This window comes from Fistularia commersonii, chromosome 23 (genome assembly GCF_037954325.1).
Source record: "Fistularia commersonii isolate RoL2024-O1a breed Wild chromosome 23, RoL_Fcom_v1.0, whole genome shotgun sequence".
In the NCBI taxonomy this organism is placed as follows: Eukaryota; Metazoa; Chordata; class Actinopteri; order Syngnathiformes; family Fistulariidae; genus Fistularia; species Fistularia commersonii.
The window spans coordinates 3666269-3683119 of record NC_141306.1 but is presented as its reverse complement, the minus strand read 5'-3'; the positions used below and the strand labels follow the sequence as shown (position 1 = coordinate 3683119).

At 49.4% G+C, this 16851-nt stretch overlaps 1 protein-coding gene across 1 annotated transcript in view; it reads left to right on the top strand.

Moving 5' to 3' along the window:
* ror2 (receptor tyrosine kinase-like orphan receptor 2) overlaps window positions 1-16851 on the top strand; it is a 68412-nt gene that overhangs the window by 18682 nt on the left and 32879 nt on the right. The gene's annotated exons all lie outside the window — the stretch shown is intronic.

The window sequence follows — 16851 nt, the reverse complement described above, 5'->3', positions numbered from 1 at the left end:
TTTATTCGTCGAATATTCACAATAAAAAGGATTTAGACTGGTATTAAAAGTATGCATTTTATGTCTGCGATAAATACGACTAACAAACTTTTGTTTGTTTTTTCGGTTCGGTCTGGACCTCCTTTAACCCCAGCCTGGATCCACCCTCTTCCCTGCAAAGCACCAAACCTTTTATCCGACCGGAAAACTCCCTCGATAGGAAACACATTGCCGTCGTTTATTATTGCTGTTAACAACTTAATTGTAAAGGACCAGCGTTGATATCGTGTTCTCGCAGTTAGTAGCTCTTAACGAAAGGTGGAGTAATGCGTCCTCGTCGCAAAGTGCGAGCCGACGGGGTGAAGCCGGGGTCGGGGGAATTAAGTTTGAGGGCAGATCTGTTTAATATAGTGCAAAGTGCTTGTTTTACTCCGTCGGCCTTGGCTTCTCGTCCTCCCTCCTCCTCCCCGGACGTATTGTTTCTCCGCAAGACGACCGGCTTTCGGAAAAAAAAAAAAAAAAAAAAAGGAGGCCCGTTCGGCAAATTCATATTCTGCGCGGTTCAAAAACCACGGCGGGGTGAAAGAGATTAGTCTGGGGATTTTCATCCTTGGCCGGCTCTCCTTGTGTGTTTGGCAAGTCGGGCCGAGCCACCTCTTGAACTGCGTTTCATAAATTGTATAAACTCCCTAGTCAGAGAGGGGAAAAAATAATCCTGCAAGGTCAAAGGTCAGCCGGAACCCGTGTGAAGCCTTTTCATGTCCCGATGTGTGTGTGTGTGTGCGTTTAAGCGGAGCCGCCGCCGCCGCCGCCGCGACGCTTATCGATCGGAATTTCGGTTGCGGGCGGACGCTTCATTTTCAATCCTAATCCCAGGAAGCAGCCGCTCAGACGGCGCTTCATCCCCCCGAGTCCCCCCGCATATGGCGGCCCGTGGTCTTGTTTGGATGGGAGCAGATCTGGAGCCACGGGCGGAGCTGCAGAGTCTGTTCGTAATTATCCTGTTAGCGTCCGGGGATGTGCTCTCGCGTTTTACGGCGCATACTTCCCTACCTGTGTAACCGTGTTCGGCGGGGGCTTTTCTCCCCTCGCGTTCGGCTACGTTTGATTCCCGATCCCTCGCACATTCCTGTTTAACCCAATTAATAGGCCGCTTGTTGCTTCCAGCCATGTGATCTTTGCCTCGGAATAGCGGTTAGCTTAGTTTTACAGTGTCATGCAGCAGAACAGCTGACGCGAACACATGAAAATCACCGTTTGACAGGCCGCTCATTGTTCTTTGGCCGCCTCTTATCACACGAACGAAAACCCGCCCCGTCCCCGCAATAAAACCTCGTCCGCAGCCTTTGATGGCTTGTTTTAAAAGCGTCCGCGCTCGCCTGTTAACTAAAGGCCGCTCCGTATCGCTGACAAGGCCCCTCATCCGACGGGGATCCATTGTTCCGCGGAAAAACATGGACGGGAAAAAAAAGAAACATGGAAATCATTTCCTCATGCTGAAGTATCGACAGCGCGGTGAAAAACACCGTCTGTTAAAGACCAGAAAAATCACATACGACGTCCCCCCCGGGCTCGCCGGAGTTCACCGTAAATTCCTGGGTAGCCGTTCGTTACACTGGAAATGAAATATAATTGGGAACATTGAAAAGCAGTTAGCGGCGCCGATGGACGCCCAGATTGGGTTTTAATTACTCCCCCAGTGGAATGATCAAGGCCATGATTAATAGCTGCTTTCCCCCAGTTATAATTAATTAAAACTGTCAAAGAAATATAATATCAGTCTCCGTAAAGGGAATGATGTTAGTTGCATTACAGAGGGAGGAAATGGGGTCATCGCCCAAGCGGTCGGTTTCATTTTTTTTCCCCAGTTCACCCGGGCTCGACCAAATCGAGAGCTGTGCGTGCCGCAGTACACATGCCGGGCCGGTAGTTGGCGCTGTGATTTGGTGAAGGACGCATAGGTGGAGGGCATTTCCTGTGTAAACATCAACAATGGCGAGCAACGATGAGGACCCCCCGAACTACAAGGCGGATTAATTCCAAGAGGCATCCCAGCGGAAATACTCAGGTGTACGAAAGAGTCGGCCATGGTTGTTATGGTCAACCCACTGGCACTCCCTGTCTAGTCGCGTGTGGAGCATGACTTGTAGTCTGGAGTCGGCCATTGTCGTTATGGTCTACCCATGAAAACAAACGTAGAGACACTTCCTGTTCAGTTGAGCGAGGAGCACTAGCCACACTGTGGAGTTGTCCATTGTTGTTATAATCTACCCATTCGCATAGTCTAGTTCAAATGGATGTGGGGCATGACTGGTAGTCTGGAGTTGTCCAATGTTGTTGTGGTTGACCGACCCACGCAATGTAAAGACACTTTCTGTTCAAGTGAGTGTGGCGCACGATGAGTAATCTGGAGTAGTCCATTGTTGTCGCAGTCGAACCACCTGCACAATGGTAAAGACGCTTTCCGCTCACTTGAGTTAGGAGCACGGGCAATGGTCCGAAGTCGGCCATTGTTGTTATGGTTGACTCAGTAGTTGTAGAGACACTTCCCATTCAAATGAGGAGCGCGACTGGTAGACTGGAGTCGGCCATTGTTGTTATGGTCTGTCCACCCTTGCAAGCAGAGAGACACTTCCTGTTCAATCAACTGAGGAGCATGACAACTAGTTCGGAGTCTGCCATTGTTGTTGTGGTTGACCCAACCCCGCCTTGGAAGAGATGCCTTCTGTTCAATTGAGGAGTGAGGTGAGGGGCACTAGCTGGACTCTGAAGTTGGCCATTGTTGTTGTGGTCGTCTCACCCCGCAAGTGTAGAGACACTTCCTGTTGAATCAAATGAGCGGTACTCCAGTAATCTGGACTTGGCCATTGTTGTTGCGATGGTGGACCCTACCACCAACGCCGCTCTGGTGAAGATGGACAGCCAGAATACATTGAAAGCTTCGCCCTCTGACTGACACTTTAGCATCACTGGTCTTTATTAGCTCCTCCAGGAATCCTAACCTTCTCTCCACATCTTTTTTCATCTGCAGAAGAAATTCCATCTGTATCCGTTCAAGCTGTGCTTGAAAAATCATTCGGTCGGGGTCGAGTTTGAAATGGGAGGCTGAAGTGGAGCGTGTAAAATTGTAACCACCGTCACATCATCACTGGCTTCCACTCCGCATTCTACTGTTTACTGGCCCTGCGTTCCGGGACATTTGTTTCCCATACGTTTGTGACATCGAGCGGAACATACTAAAGAGAAAAACAGAAAGGTGATGGGATTGTGCTTGTTTTGCGCGGTTTCCAAAGCCTGGTGGAAGGCAGGAAGAGAGAAGGCAGACTTCTGCAACAGGGAGGATGGAACCAGCAACCTCCATCCAAGGGGTTTGAAGTAGAGGGCTGTTTCTCTTCACTCAACAGCACTCAACCAAATACGCAGCTCAAACATTGAAAGCTACCTATAGCCGGAATCTGAGTCCAGCTAGAGTTTTGTTCTAGGAACTCCCGTGCTTTTAAGTTTTTACACATGTCTGTAGATATTGTAGGGGCAACATGTACCCTTAAGCAGCAAAGAAGGGATTGTCGGGGTGACATGTACCCTAAAGCAGCAAAGAAGGGATTGTAGGGGCGACATATACCCTAAAGCAGCAAAGAAGGGTTTGTAGGGGCGACATGTACCCTAAAGCAGCAAAGAAGGGTTTGTAGGGGTGACATGTACCCTAAAGCAGCAAAGAAGGGTTTGTAGGGGTGACATGTACCCTAAAGCAGCAAAGAAGGGATTGTAGGGGCGACATGTACCCTAAAGCAGCATAGAAGAGGAACAGCACGTCAACACGGAGAGTGAAGTTGGCATTAAATTCATGTTCTGCATGGCAGAAATAATGGCCATGGGCTATTAGATGGGTTGAAGTGTTTTCATTTTCTCCCAGTGCTGCTTCGCCATGTGAGGAACAGCTGTTAGCTAACTGCAGACTTGTTTGGGCATAATGTTTATGTTTGGCTGCGAGCCTTAGAAACCCCTCCGCGGAGTTAGAAGGCCAGAAGAGCTTGGACCTCTTTGGCACTTCATTTCTCCCTACTTCTGTCCATTTTGTCGCAAGAAAACAGCAGAGTTTTTAAAAACAGTACCGTAATTTCCGGACTATTGAGCGCAACTCAATATAAGCCGCACCGGCTAGCCGATCGCTATCTCGGTCTTCCTCCTGCGCACTAAAACCGTCAAAGTCGTCTTCTTCGGTGTCGGAGTTGAACGGACTCAGAATTTCACGGTCATTTCATCGGTCCGATGTGACGAGAATAAATGTTTTAGCGGCGTGAAGCTCGTTAGCCCCCCCCCCCCCCAAAAAAAAGTCCACATATTAGCCGCATCGTTGTTTACGTAAAAAAAGTTGCGGTTTATCGTCCAGAAATTACGGTCGTTTTTAAAAATGCCCCTCCATAGTCGGACGTGGCTTACGAGTCCCACCAATCATCGTCGTCACGAGTTCATACGGGACCGTCAGAAGACCCTGCTTGAAGAAGGAACTCGGCTCAGGGACTTGCATGCTCCCTGGTCCCTTTGCTGTCCAACCGCCCAGAAAAAGAGCCTACATCGTGAAAGGGCTGATGTTCTCCTGTGCATGAGGAGCCGGTGGTGAATTTGTCAAAGCATACCTGCGGACGATGGGAACAGACCAGCACAACCCGCACGCAGCCTTCGGTTAGCGAGCCTTCATCATGCGCCTTGGCCCGGTGGAAGTACGTTCAAACCAATAACCTGCGTCTCCTCCTCCGGCAGATGCTTTGTTCATCATAGCTCAGCGACGGTTGGGGGGGCGAGCCTTCTCGCTAAGAAGTTAATGTTCCGCTGCTCCCTCACGCTGTTTGGAGGAAAGATAAACAATTGACACGAGAGCTTCGCATTCAATCAAAAGCTACTTTTCACTGCTGACCCCAGTTTGCCTTGTAGGACCTTATCAGAGGGCCAGTAAAATGCAAATGACCCGGCTCCCCCCCCCCCCCCCTCGCCACAACCTTCCCGGCCTCATTTGTTGTCTGGTCTTTGAGCCTCCAAATGGTCAAATATTTGAAGGGAAGTGGCCGCGTTTTTATGGGATGGCTATTGTTGTTTTAACTCAGTCACGGGGATGGAGTTACCCCCGTGTAAGCTGCCTTGGTGATGAGAATCCACCGAGTTGGAAGATACCATCAAAGAACAGAAAGGGGGGGGGGGGGGGGGGAGGCGGAGAATTCCATTCCTGGCAAGTGATACCATCTGACGGGGGCGAGCGGCGCGATACAGTCGTCGTGTCAGAAAGACTGTGTACTTGGATTTACACGGGTGTTTATGTTGAGATGATAAGTGCGATGGAGCCCGGGAGATAAAGCTTTTCATGTGGTTTGTGCGGAAAAACAGCTTCTCAACCGTCCTGTCGCCGCTCGGTCTTGGGGTCCCGGAGCGAGAAATCGGATCAATTCCCGTCTTTGGCCCCCATTTTCGTAGTTTCCCTTTTCACACGATTGTCGGAGTCCATTTATTTATTTGCGTCGCACATAAGCGACAAGCCGACGCGAGCGCCGATTTGGACGCTATCCCTCCAGAGGAGTCGCCCACTGGGGCTATTTTCACACTTGAGTGAATCCCTGCGGCATTCATTTCAAGTAATGTGAAAATACACACAGGTTTTATTTTTGGAATTAATGTTTAGATTGTAACAGTAAATTGACTGAAACAGTTGCCTAACCGTAAATGCACTATAAATCTAACCATAAAAACACTGAATGCCATAAACGGTTGTGCAAGTCGCTCCCTTAGACATGAAAATTCCAGTTTGAGGATTTTCCACACCCAAATTAGTCTGATCTGAACGCATGTTACATCGCTGGAGGCGGGGGGGGGGTCACTTTCGGTGTTGCCATGGTAACGCAAACACCGCAGATACCAGTGGCAGCCTCTGGGGAATTTTCACACCCCTTTGAAATGAGTCTCTTTACCAGCCACCTGAAATAATCTCAAATGATCTGGGCAGATTCTGGACGGCCCGAGCATACCACGCAACGCTGCCCCCCTCAACTTCCGATGGTACTGTTCCCTTTCCTGTGTTTAGCTAGCTGTTTAGCTAGCTTAGCATCTGTAGACCCCCCGAGAACGTACAGAACTACGCAAGAAGTTAACGGACAGAAGAAACTGATCTTTTCTCGGTTCTTATGATGTAAAACGGGTGCGTGTACTCTTCTGTCTGGAATATAGAAAAGGTCAAATAAAGCGGGTCACAAGGCTTCCGAGCTTCGGAATAATGTCATGAAGCGAATCACATGAGGTCGTTGTTCATCATGATCTCTTAATGTTCTTAACTGGTTGAAATGATGGGAGACGCCAGAGATCCGTCTGCCTCCCGCCTCATTTTGGGAGTTTGGGTTCCCGCCACGGGTCGCATGGTACGACCCGCTGTTCCAAACTTTCCGCCGGCTCTGGTGTTCCAGGTGAACCGTCTCAGATTTTTTTTCTGGGCGGTGTCCCGAGCAAGACGCCTCCCGATGCCGAGCCGCCAGTTTGTGAAGCCATCGGACGAACGCGACCGTCTCGCCGAAGTGTCGTCGTTCTTTTCTCCGTTCGCACTTGAGGTTTGCGAGGCTTTCCTCTTCTGCTGCTCAAAGGTGCCAAAAATCACACTCCGAAAATTCCAGCCGGTGCCATTCTGGTACGGCTGATAAAATCAGCGGGACACGCCCGAGTGACCCGGGCGGATAAAGTAGAACCCAGACAATATTTTGGAATGAACTTTCTCCTTTAGGCTATCTTTGAAATCCACATCGACTGGCCTCAGAAGCTATCGCTTTCCCAGAAATGTCAGCAGAAGGTGTCAATCGTGACTGGTCTCCGTGGAAATATCCCATTTCCAGTTTTCGGCAAAGATACTTAAGAGTCCCGTGTCTGCACGGATTTCCTCCGGGTTCTTCGGTTTTCTCCCGCAGTTCAAACGCTTGTAGGAGCTTCACTGGAAACCCTAAATTGTCCAAATGAGTCAATGAGAGAGTAATTAGTTGTATGTCTGTAAATTCAGCCCCGCAGATTTTCCGACGAACCGGTGAACCCTGCCTCCCTTCCCGTCCCCGAGTGCAGGTTCAGATAAAGAACGGACGAAATTGTGATTTGCTGAGTCGCTATTTCACAATAAGGGCGGAGGTCAAACCGCAGAGCAGCATTAGCCTTAAATTGGTTCCTTTGGAGTGTCGGGCTCAATCCGAAAAACACCGACCGTCCATTGCATCATAGTCGGGGATACTTTGATTATTATCGGTTAATTAATCTTAATAGTTTAAGATAATCAAAATCTTTGGGAAATTACAACAGGGAGCTGCCGGAATTCCCCTGGGCGCGGCGGCTGCGCAACATGGCCGCATGGCAGCACCCGCTAATGGTTACGGGCTCGTTTCCGTCTCTTCAGTCGTCTGGAACGGGTGTGGTTTGCAAAGTCCGAGGGCCGGCTACTGTCCGATAGTCTGAAGTCTGCGGCTGTAAAAGGCAGCAGCGAGGCTTAATGTATTCCAGAAGCGTCCAGCCTAATGGGAAAAATGCACCGACTAAAAAGCTGGTTACTTTTGAGTTTGAATTAAAATAGTAGAACTACAACACAGAGGGAAGCAGTGTTGTTTAACAGCTTTTACGGTTTTAATGTCCTTTTTGTTCACAGTTTACCCTTTTTAAAACAAGGACGCGAGCATTGCACCCAAAAGTCTGAGCGAACACTTTTCCTTTTTAGCCCAGGTTTATCACCCGGTTTATCTACTCTTTGACCGTAGTTTTGATGCAAAACAAATACCGGCTCAAGCTGAATCAGATGTTATTCACGTGGCTCCAACAAATCACAACACGGCTACAGTTGACCGATGACCTTTCGCGTGTAGAGCAAGTCTGGATCCCCACTCTCGAAGACGATCCGCAGAAACCCAACTTTGCGCCATCAGCAAGTACTCGGCCATCAGAAAGACCTTCTGCCTCGAACGGTTGGGGAAGGAAGCGAGAGTCGGAAGAACAGAGAGGTAGAAAGCAAGAGTGTTGGTATGGCGGTTGGGAGGGACGGCCGGTAGCGCTAGCAGTTACATGCTAATGATGTGATATAATGATAGTTTCCAACCAATCAACCAAACCAAAGACAAAGGCTCACCTGGACAATCTCCAGCAAGCTACCAAACTAGCTTGCCGACCTGAGCAGGCTGGCTGGCTAGCTAGCCTCTCAAAACTCCAGATCCCGACGGCGACCTGAGCAGGCAGGCTGGCTGGCTAGCTAGCCTCTCAAAACTCCAGATCCCGACGGCGACCTTAGCAGGCTGGCTGGCTGGCTGGCTAGCTAGCCGGCTAGCCTCTCGAAACTCTGGATCTCGACGGTGACTGGCTGGCTAGCTGGCAAGCTAGCCGGCCAGCCTCTCGAAACTCCGGATCCCGATGGCGCCTAGCAAGACGGCATTTCCATCGGCCGAAATCTTCTTGCTCCTCCTGCTCCACCATCTCTCCCTCCACCAAAAATCCATCTCCGACATCCAGCTCCAACACTTTCCTCCTCACAGCAGCACGACACTCAGCTGCACACCGGCGAAGTTCCTCCTCTGTGTATGTTCTGTTCCTTCTGTTTTTTACTTGTGAAGCGTCTTTGAGTGTCATGAAAAGCGCTATAAAAATCCCATGTATTATTATTATCATTATTAATCGTGCAAGAAGTGTCAACGGGGGCGTTCGTCCTCTGGAGCCAAACAGTCCTGGTTGGTTCCTCGAGTCCTCGTCCCCGTGCGTCAGTGTTATTGAGCAAGACATCGAACCCCTCAGTCCTCGTCCTGGTGTAGCTCGATGGCTGCCATCATGGCTCCTCCATGATGGGATAAATCCTTGTTGAAATCTTCTTGTCGTAGTAACTGGACTTGAATTTCTTCACCTGAAGATATTTCACCTCTCATGTGAGAGGCCTCTTCAGTTCTACTTCAAGTCCAGTTACCACCACAAGAAGATTTGGGCAAGAATTCTTTTAGTATCATAAAATATCTTTTTTCTTTTAACTTTAAAAAGCCTGCATTGAGCAGAATCAGTAGATCGGGTAGGTCAAGCCTGGCCCAAGGACTCTGGAGAACATGTGAGGTTCCTATGACGCGGTGATGTTGGATAGGCGAGAGGTGCATCATGGGATATCTCCGATACAGCACAGCTAGATGCTAGCCTAGCGCTAACAACAAGCGTTCTCCAATGGAAAGGTTTTTCAGCCTTAAACCTTGTAGAGACTTTGAACCCGGCTAGTTTTACAGCTAGATCTCAGCTAGTTGCTACATCTGGCAAATCAGAACCCACATCAGGACGTCAAGGTCCGGGCCAACGCGGGAACAGCGTTGCACGGCCTCAGCCTCTCCTTCCCTTTGTTCGGTTCCAAAAAGGAAAATTGTCAAGTAATATCTCAGTTGTCCTGTTTTCCAGCCAATCTCTCCTGCGATTTAAGGTACAATTTAAGTAGTTTCCCCCAATCCCGGGATTATCCTGCTACCGTTTATTCGCTCTGCGCCGATTTATTGGGATGTTGTTGTCTTACATGGAATTTCCCTCTCGCGTTCATCATTAGGGAAGTCGCCAATTTACCAATTTATAAATCTTGTTTGTGGGGCCGCTCTGCGTTACGCGCGGCGACATCCTGTTAAAAAAGAAAACGCCAAAAAATCTGTGTCGTATATTTGATTTTTATGAGTCCGTTCCTGCCTCGTGGCCTCGGGGCTCGCCGGCGTTCCTTTCACCCCCGGGGGTCGTCGGATACACCGACCCTTACTTTTTACAAGACGGCCGTAATTGCGGGGCGACGGTCGCGGGCGTCTCTCGCCGGGGACGGGACGGGACGGCGGGGGTCCAAAAAAAAAAAAAAAAAACCAATAACATTCCAAATTATCATATTCAGACTTTCCGTCCCACTCCTAACTTGCTTGGGAGACTAATAATTTAGGATTTCCGCTCTCATTTTTTCCTTGTCTGATTTGGCCCGGCTTCCCTTTCCCTCCCCCGTCCGGACGGGGGCCTCTGCTCCTCGCGGCGCTTAAATGGCTCCTCCGCAAAATTAGCCTGTCATTTAGTTTATGGCGGGGTAGTTCCGCGCTCCTCTCTCTCTCTGCCTTCTTGTTTCAACCAGTGAGCAAGGTATGCTCGCCCACATGGTGGACTTATCTCCCCCATAACAGTGGAATTACGTCCTTTTAAGGCTCGGTTTCTTAGCAACTTCCATGTTCTGCTCCAGTTCTTTTCATCTGTGTGTGTGTGTGTGTGTGTGTGTTTGCTCTGTTTACCCGTAGCAGACACCACCATCGTGACTACGACACATTGTGCAACCTTAGAATATCAACAATTGCACACACACTCACACACACACTTAGCGGGGTTTTGCACAATCTCTCTGGCAAATAACAACGCTAATGCTAATGTCCTCCAGAATGCTAGGGTTCTGGAGGAGGTTCTGGAGGACGCGTGGCTCCTCAGGGCCGGAGCGATGTTGCATCACGCCGGCTATTTGGTTTGATTTCAACCTTTAAACCCCGGCGTCTCAGATGTTTCCTTTCTCACGGGCTTTTAAACACGACTAACGTGACAAAGCGTCCGTGATCGAGGATTTCCGACGCGACATTTGATCTCGGACTTCGTAGCGTTTACGAGCGCGTAAAATCTGAAAGGCCGTAAATCCTCACCTCTTTTATGTTTTCGCTGATTTTGAGCACGGATTGAGAAGTGTTTCTGAAAAAAAAAAAAGGCCACATTTATAAAATCCGATCAGCACGAAGATACAACCAGACCCTTTAGCGCCTCGTTGAGGGAATTAGCTTTTAGCGGCGGTTTGAAGCACAAAGTCCCGCAATTTGGGCGAAAACGAAAAGCCGGGAAAGTGAAAACTCCTGAAATTGAGACCAACTTTTTTTTTTTGGAGAAAGCCAAAATGTGTAATTGCTGTATGAGTTAGAGGCTAATCCTGCAAACGGGAGCTTCTCCGAAGGGGTCCGCGGCGCTCCGACCCCCGGGCCGCCCAACCGAGAAGGATGGAGAGCCGAGAGGCGACGCAGACACAGAGACACAGTGTGGCCTCGGCCGGAGTCGCGCTCGACTAGGGTTTGATTTATTTAGACAGGGGAGATAATGTGCCCCCCCTCATTCTCCACCCCTCCGCACAGAAAGGTATACAAAGTCTAAACGGCGGCAGGTCAAGTGCCAGATTAACAGATAGAATGCGGTCGGTTGTGCCGATGCTTTTAGCGCGGCGGGAGGAGCGCGGGGGTTTGAAACGCCGCGCCGAATGAAAGGGCGCAGTCTTGGGCGACACAGGCTACTGTTGTGGAGGCTTCATAAAGGACGTGTAACCGTAGATCTGCGTGGGACTCCGGCCGTCCAGGGTCCAGACGTCTTGGGTTGCGGAAGCACGAAATACAAAGTGACCGAAAAGCGGTCGGCGCTTAAGCCCGGAAGGCCCCCGGTTCGATTCTTACCGCAGACCTTTTTGTTTCCCATAATCCCAAAAAGCATTCATCAGCTCCGCTGGAGGCTCCCAATTTCCCAAATGTGAGAATACGAGTGAAGTGAGAGGGTGAATGTATGTCTCTGTGGACGCCTGAACGGTTGTATGTTTCTTTTTGACACGTGAATGAAAGGTTGAATGGCACCATGTCTGTATGAGAGGGTGAATGGATGAATGTTTACATGATGTAGCGACAGAGTGAATGGTTTTATGAATCGATACGACATGAATGAGTGAGGAAATGCATGTCTCTATTTGACGTGTGAATGAGTGAGTGAATAGCACGTGAACGGCATGTGAATGACACGTGAATGAAAGGGTGAATGGCACCATGTCTGTATGAGAGGGTGAATGGATGTATGTTTACATGATGTAGCGACAAAGTGAATGGTTTTCTGTATCTATATGACATGAATGAGTGAGGAAATGCATGTCTCTATTTAATGTGTGAATGAGTGAGTGAATGGCTGATGTCTCTATATGACATATGAATGACAGGGTGAATGCAGACGTGTGAATGAGCGAGCGAACGCTGGGTGACTTTTGAATGAAATGGTGAATTCCTGTGTGTGTGATGACAGATTTATCGTCACGTAACTGAGAGGGTGAACGGTTGTACAGTCTCCATGTGACGTGTGAACGAATGAATGAATCGTATGTCTCCGTGACCTTTAAATGAGAAGCTGAATTTTTGTGCATCTCCGAACGAACAGTCAATCCGAGGTGAACCCGCCTCTTGCACCTCCGCGACCCGCAGTGCACGTTAGATGTTATAGATAATGAGTGAATGACTGAAAAGTTCACTTTCATTCACGCTAGTTTTCAAACATCAGTTGTTTCTCATGATGCAATTTCCTGCTCCTCCCAAGTCATCGCCCAATGTCAGGTTAATCATTTATTGCAATTCCCCTCGGGATAAAATCCATTTTAGGTTGGGAGCGAAATATCAGAGGATATTTATTTTTTCAACCGCAAATGTGATTTTAATGTCCCATAAAAATAACCGTGTCCTTATTTATCCGGTCCTCGCAAAAAATACAATTTCGTCATACGTGCCACGTCCCCCAGAGGACGGACGCCGTGAAAATCCAAACTGACGCGCTGTCGTTATATTAAAATGATAAAAGCTATTGTTGCAAAATCTCTAGCTGCAAATAATCACTCGGAATTTATCAACAACAACAACACGAGAGACGGAGCTCAACGGGATCCGCCTCGCTTGTTGCTTCGAAAACACAGTGCAACTCTTTCCTGGAGAGGAGCGGCGGTTTATTTCGCTCCCAGTCATGCTTTCCTCGCCCCTGCGGTTCCCTGCCGCCGTCCCGTCCGCTGAGGTCACCGCCATCATATCTGTCTCGGGACCAAAAAAAAAAAAAAACACCTTAAAAACCGCCGCAGCGAGAAGAAGGCGCTGTCAGGAAACAAATGTTACACACAGGAGGCAGGAAATAGTGTGTCACATGTGATTTATTCCTGGAATACACAAGTCAATACGTTTTAGTCAGAGTAGCGATCGACTGCTGGAAGCCTGACGCCGTCAACCGCTGTTTGAGCGCGAGGCTTCAGCAGTCAACGTCGCCAAGAGCTAACGGTAGCTTTAGCGATTAGCGGTTAGCGATTACTCTAGTAACGTAAAACACACAACAAAATTGGTTCCAACACCCATAACGTCTCCTTAAACCCATAAACTCCCACACTGATGCTACATATACAACTACCTGAACGCTCAACCCACCTGGAATACACAAGTCAATACGTTTAGTCGACAATCGACTGCTGGAAGCCTGACTTGAGCAGTCAACCACCCGCTGTTGTGTCACTACCGCCACCCTCGGTCAAAGTAAGAACTACAACAGCGTCAATTCAAACATTTCCTGCATAGTGTGGGTGAGCGCCATCTGAAATCAAAACAATATACACACAAAACAAAAATGTCGGGGGGGGGGTGTCTCCACATCCAACAATACCGATCCGATTGTCAAAATAGTCCCGGGTGCCACACAAATTAGCCGAGTGGAGGATGGGGAGGAACGGAGACAAAGGTTAGAGGGTGGAGATGCACACACACACACACACACACACACACACACACGAACGGCTTAAACATGGGGAGGGAAAGTGTTGAAGTGTGCCAGAAGGCCCTCAGTCAAAACCCCAATAGATGGACCTGTGGCCTGGCCTCTCCGCTCTCAAAGGGCCCTTTCATGGCCGAGGCGGCGGGCTGCAGGAATGCAGCAGCGGCGCTCATATTCACCCCCGGATGGAAAAGCATCCCGGAGCCCCGTCCCCGCTTTCCCGGCGGCGCAGATGCGTGGAAGAGGCGGCCGTATCGCCGATTCGGACGCGCTCGCCGGCCGCGTGAAATGGGAGGTTACAGTAGCGCGCGGTTGAGCTGGACGGGCGTCGGGCCAGAACCAACCTGGAGAACCCTCCCCCCAGAGTTTAGTTATTAGTCATTTGGGTAAAAATAAATAAAATTAAAAGACCGGATCTTTTTCAACTCGGCACGTTTATTGATTTAGGAGTTTTGCAGCGTGACAACAGCGACTTAGCGTTTTCACATTCAGGTTGTCTGTCAAGCAGAAGGTGTTGATCTAAAAGCGAGAGTTGCTGGAAACAAAAGCCTCCGGGGCCACGGAGACGGTCTTCGGAGAGCGAAACGCGACACCTTCAGAGTTCCCTCTTAGTCTACCTGGACTCCGCCGCCTCCTGCTTCCGCGGCGTCTGTTCCCGGCGTTCCGGGTCTTCCCCCTTTTTCGTTTCCCCTCGGTGTTTAGTTGTTGACTCGGCCTGTAGATCTGGAACAGATGGGAGCAGCGGACCGGGCGAGATCAAGGAGAAGATGGAACAAAGAGCCTGTATTGACGCTGGAAAACCTCAAGTCTTGTTTCGCCGTCATCTCCGCCGCGTGGGGCAGATGTGCCTCTCCTAGCGCGGCACGGAAAGATACGTTAATACTCCTTCCTTCTCACACTGAGGTGGGTTCGGACGCTTTCGGACAGGAAAGTCCGAACAAGCGTCCAGCTCGAATTTGGTTCCGGGAAGGAGCCTCCTTTTCTTAGTTTTGCACTCCCACAGGCGGTAAAGGGACCTCGGTAGGGACCGATGTGACGCAAGCGCACTCAAAAGCAAACCACAGCAAAGAAGAGGAAGACGACTTGTACGACATGGAGGCTGAAGCCGTTACAGCTTGACATGCTAACTTATTTAGCCAAAGCGTCGATGTTCCTCCGCGTAGACCCTCCGAACAGCTCGGACCCTTTCGTCGGTCCATTTCTCGGCGCTTCTTTCCGTTTTGTCGGACATTGTTTTTTAACAATGTCGCTCAGCGGTCCGCAAGAAGTATCCGACAACTCAGGTCCTGCTTTTGAGGAGAAGCTAACACGCTTCAAGCTCACAGAAGTTGCGAATCCCTTTGCCGCTCAAATGCACGAGGAAACGTCGTTTCCCGTTTCCCGAAAAGGTTCTCGGACCTGTGAAAAGGGACTGTTGACTCCACGGCGGCGTTAACCTCCGGGCGACCAGCGAGCGCAACGCCCGCGCGGTTTTGCTCACAAAAGTCCTCAGCACCTACAATTTCCTCCACAAAGTACATCTGTCAAGCACATGGTCTGTATCAGCGGGAAGACGGGAGCCAAGTCGAGTCGATCTAATAACCCCGACCGTAGGTTGCGTCCACGCACGCGCGCCTGTTCCTGATTAGCTCCCGGGGAGAGCCAGGGCCAATCACACAGAGCAGCCCTCGGTATCCATTACACATGTTCCTCATGAAAAACAAAAAGTGTCTATTGTGTATCGGAGCGAGAAAAAAAAAAAAGACAACAAAAAGTCTGTTCCCCTCGTCGACTCCCGGACTTCCCGGTAGATTGTCACGGCGCCGTCATAAAGACCGGACGTCCAGAGACGGCGGTCCGTTATCACAAAACCCAACGTCCAATGGGCTCTCCGGGGCTTTTCCTTTTCCTTTCCCAGCTGGATTCTAGCGAACCGTTCTTTGTCAAGTGTCTCCCGAGAATCCGAACGTTAAATGTCCTGAACTGGAAGATAGTTGTATCGTCTTTACTTGGATGCCTTTGTTTAGGGGGGGGGGGGGAGGAAAAACAAACAAATGATCCAAGAACGCAATGATATCCAGCGGAGTGTAACTTTAGCCGCAAGTTCTCGGTAACAAAAACCATGAAGACCACATGTTTTGGGAAAAACACCAGAATGACGTTAATTCGTAGTGATGCTGCGGCCGGTCGGTGAGAGTGAATGTGGTTCCGCACATCTCTCTCTCTTTCTCAGTAAGATATCGTTTCCCTCCAAACAATTTAAGTGTCGATACTTTAAATAAAGAGATGGTTTCATGCGACGTCGTCCTCTTCTTCATCTTTTCCTTTGGGCTGCTCCCTCCAGGGGTCGCCACGGCCAATCACCCGCCTCCGTCTTCTCCTTTTCGCTCATACCGACTAACAACCCTTCCTCCGTCCAAGTCCAAACCACCTCGGTCTCCATGCGCCGTCCCTCCGATGGACTCATTGATCCATCCTCATGTCTTCCAAAGGGAACCTGAGCTTCTCCTTTATCACACCTGACATTTTTCTGCACCCGTTCCAACCTGCTTACAAACTTCTCCTCGCCCTCTTTGTTGCTCCGGACCGTCGACCCAAACTGTTGACCTTCTTTATCTCCGCCCCCTGAAGTCTCTTGTTTCCGCTTTGTTCAGTCATGCTGCGACTAACCTTCCTTCCTGTCCTTTCCGGAGCATACGTCCACCTCCTCTACTTGCTCCCCGATGTCACTACATATCACAGTGTCATCTGCAAACATTGTATTCCACGGGGATCCCCGTCTAACCCCGTCTGGCAGCCTGTCCATCACCATAGCAACTGAACCCCGATGCTGTCCCGCCTTCACCTTGAACTCCTCTGTCAACGTTACAGCTCTCACACATGTCCGGCACTACTCACGGCACCAAGTTGTATGCTTTGTCTCCAGTAGAATTCTACAGATGTTTCAAAATCTTTGTACTTAAGACCTTAAAACACTTTATAGCCTTGCCTCGACACTTCATAGTTTTATTTGTATTTCTTGTTCTCCCCCCCTTTTTTTTACTGTTTATACAATTTCCTACTATTATTTATTATTGTTATGTTTTACTTGAAACTCTGGCACAACAATTTCCTTCGGGATAAATAAAGTTGTTCTTGTTCTTATTTGTGTCCACATTCCGCTGTTCCACATGTCCTTTTGATGCACAAAACAATGCAAAGTATCGTATTTTCACGACCATAAGGCACACCGCACTAAAAGGCGCAGTCTCAGCTATGTATTTCATACATACATAAGGCGCACCTGATTATAAGGCGCGGGTTTTATATACAATCCACGCCCACGGTTCC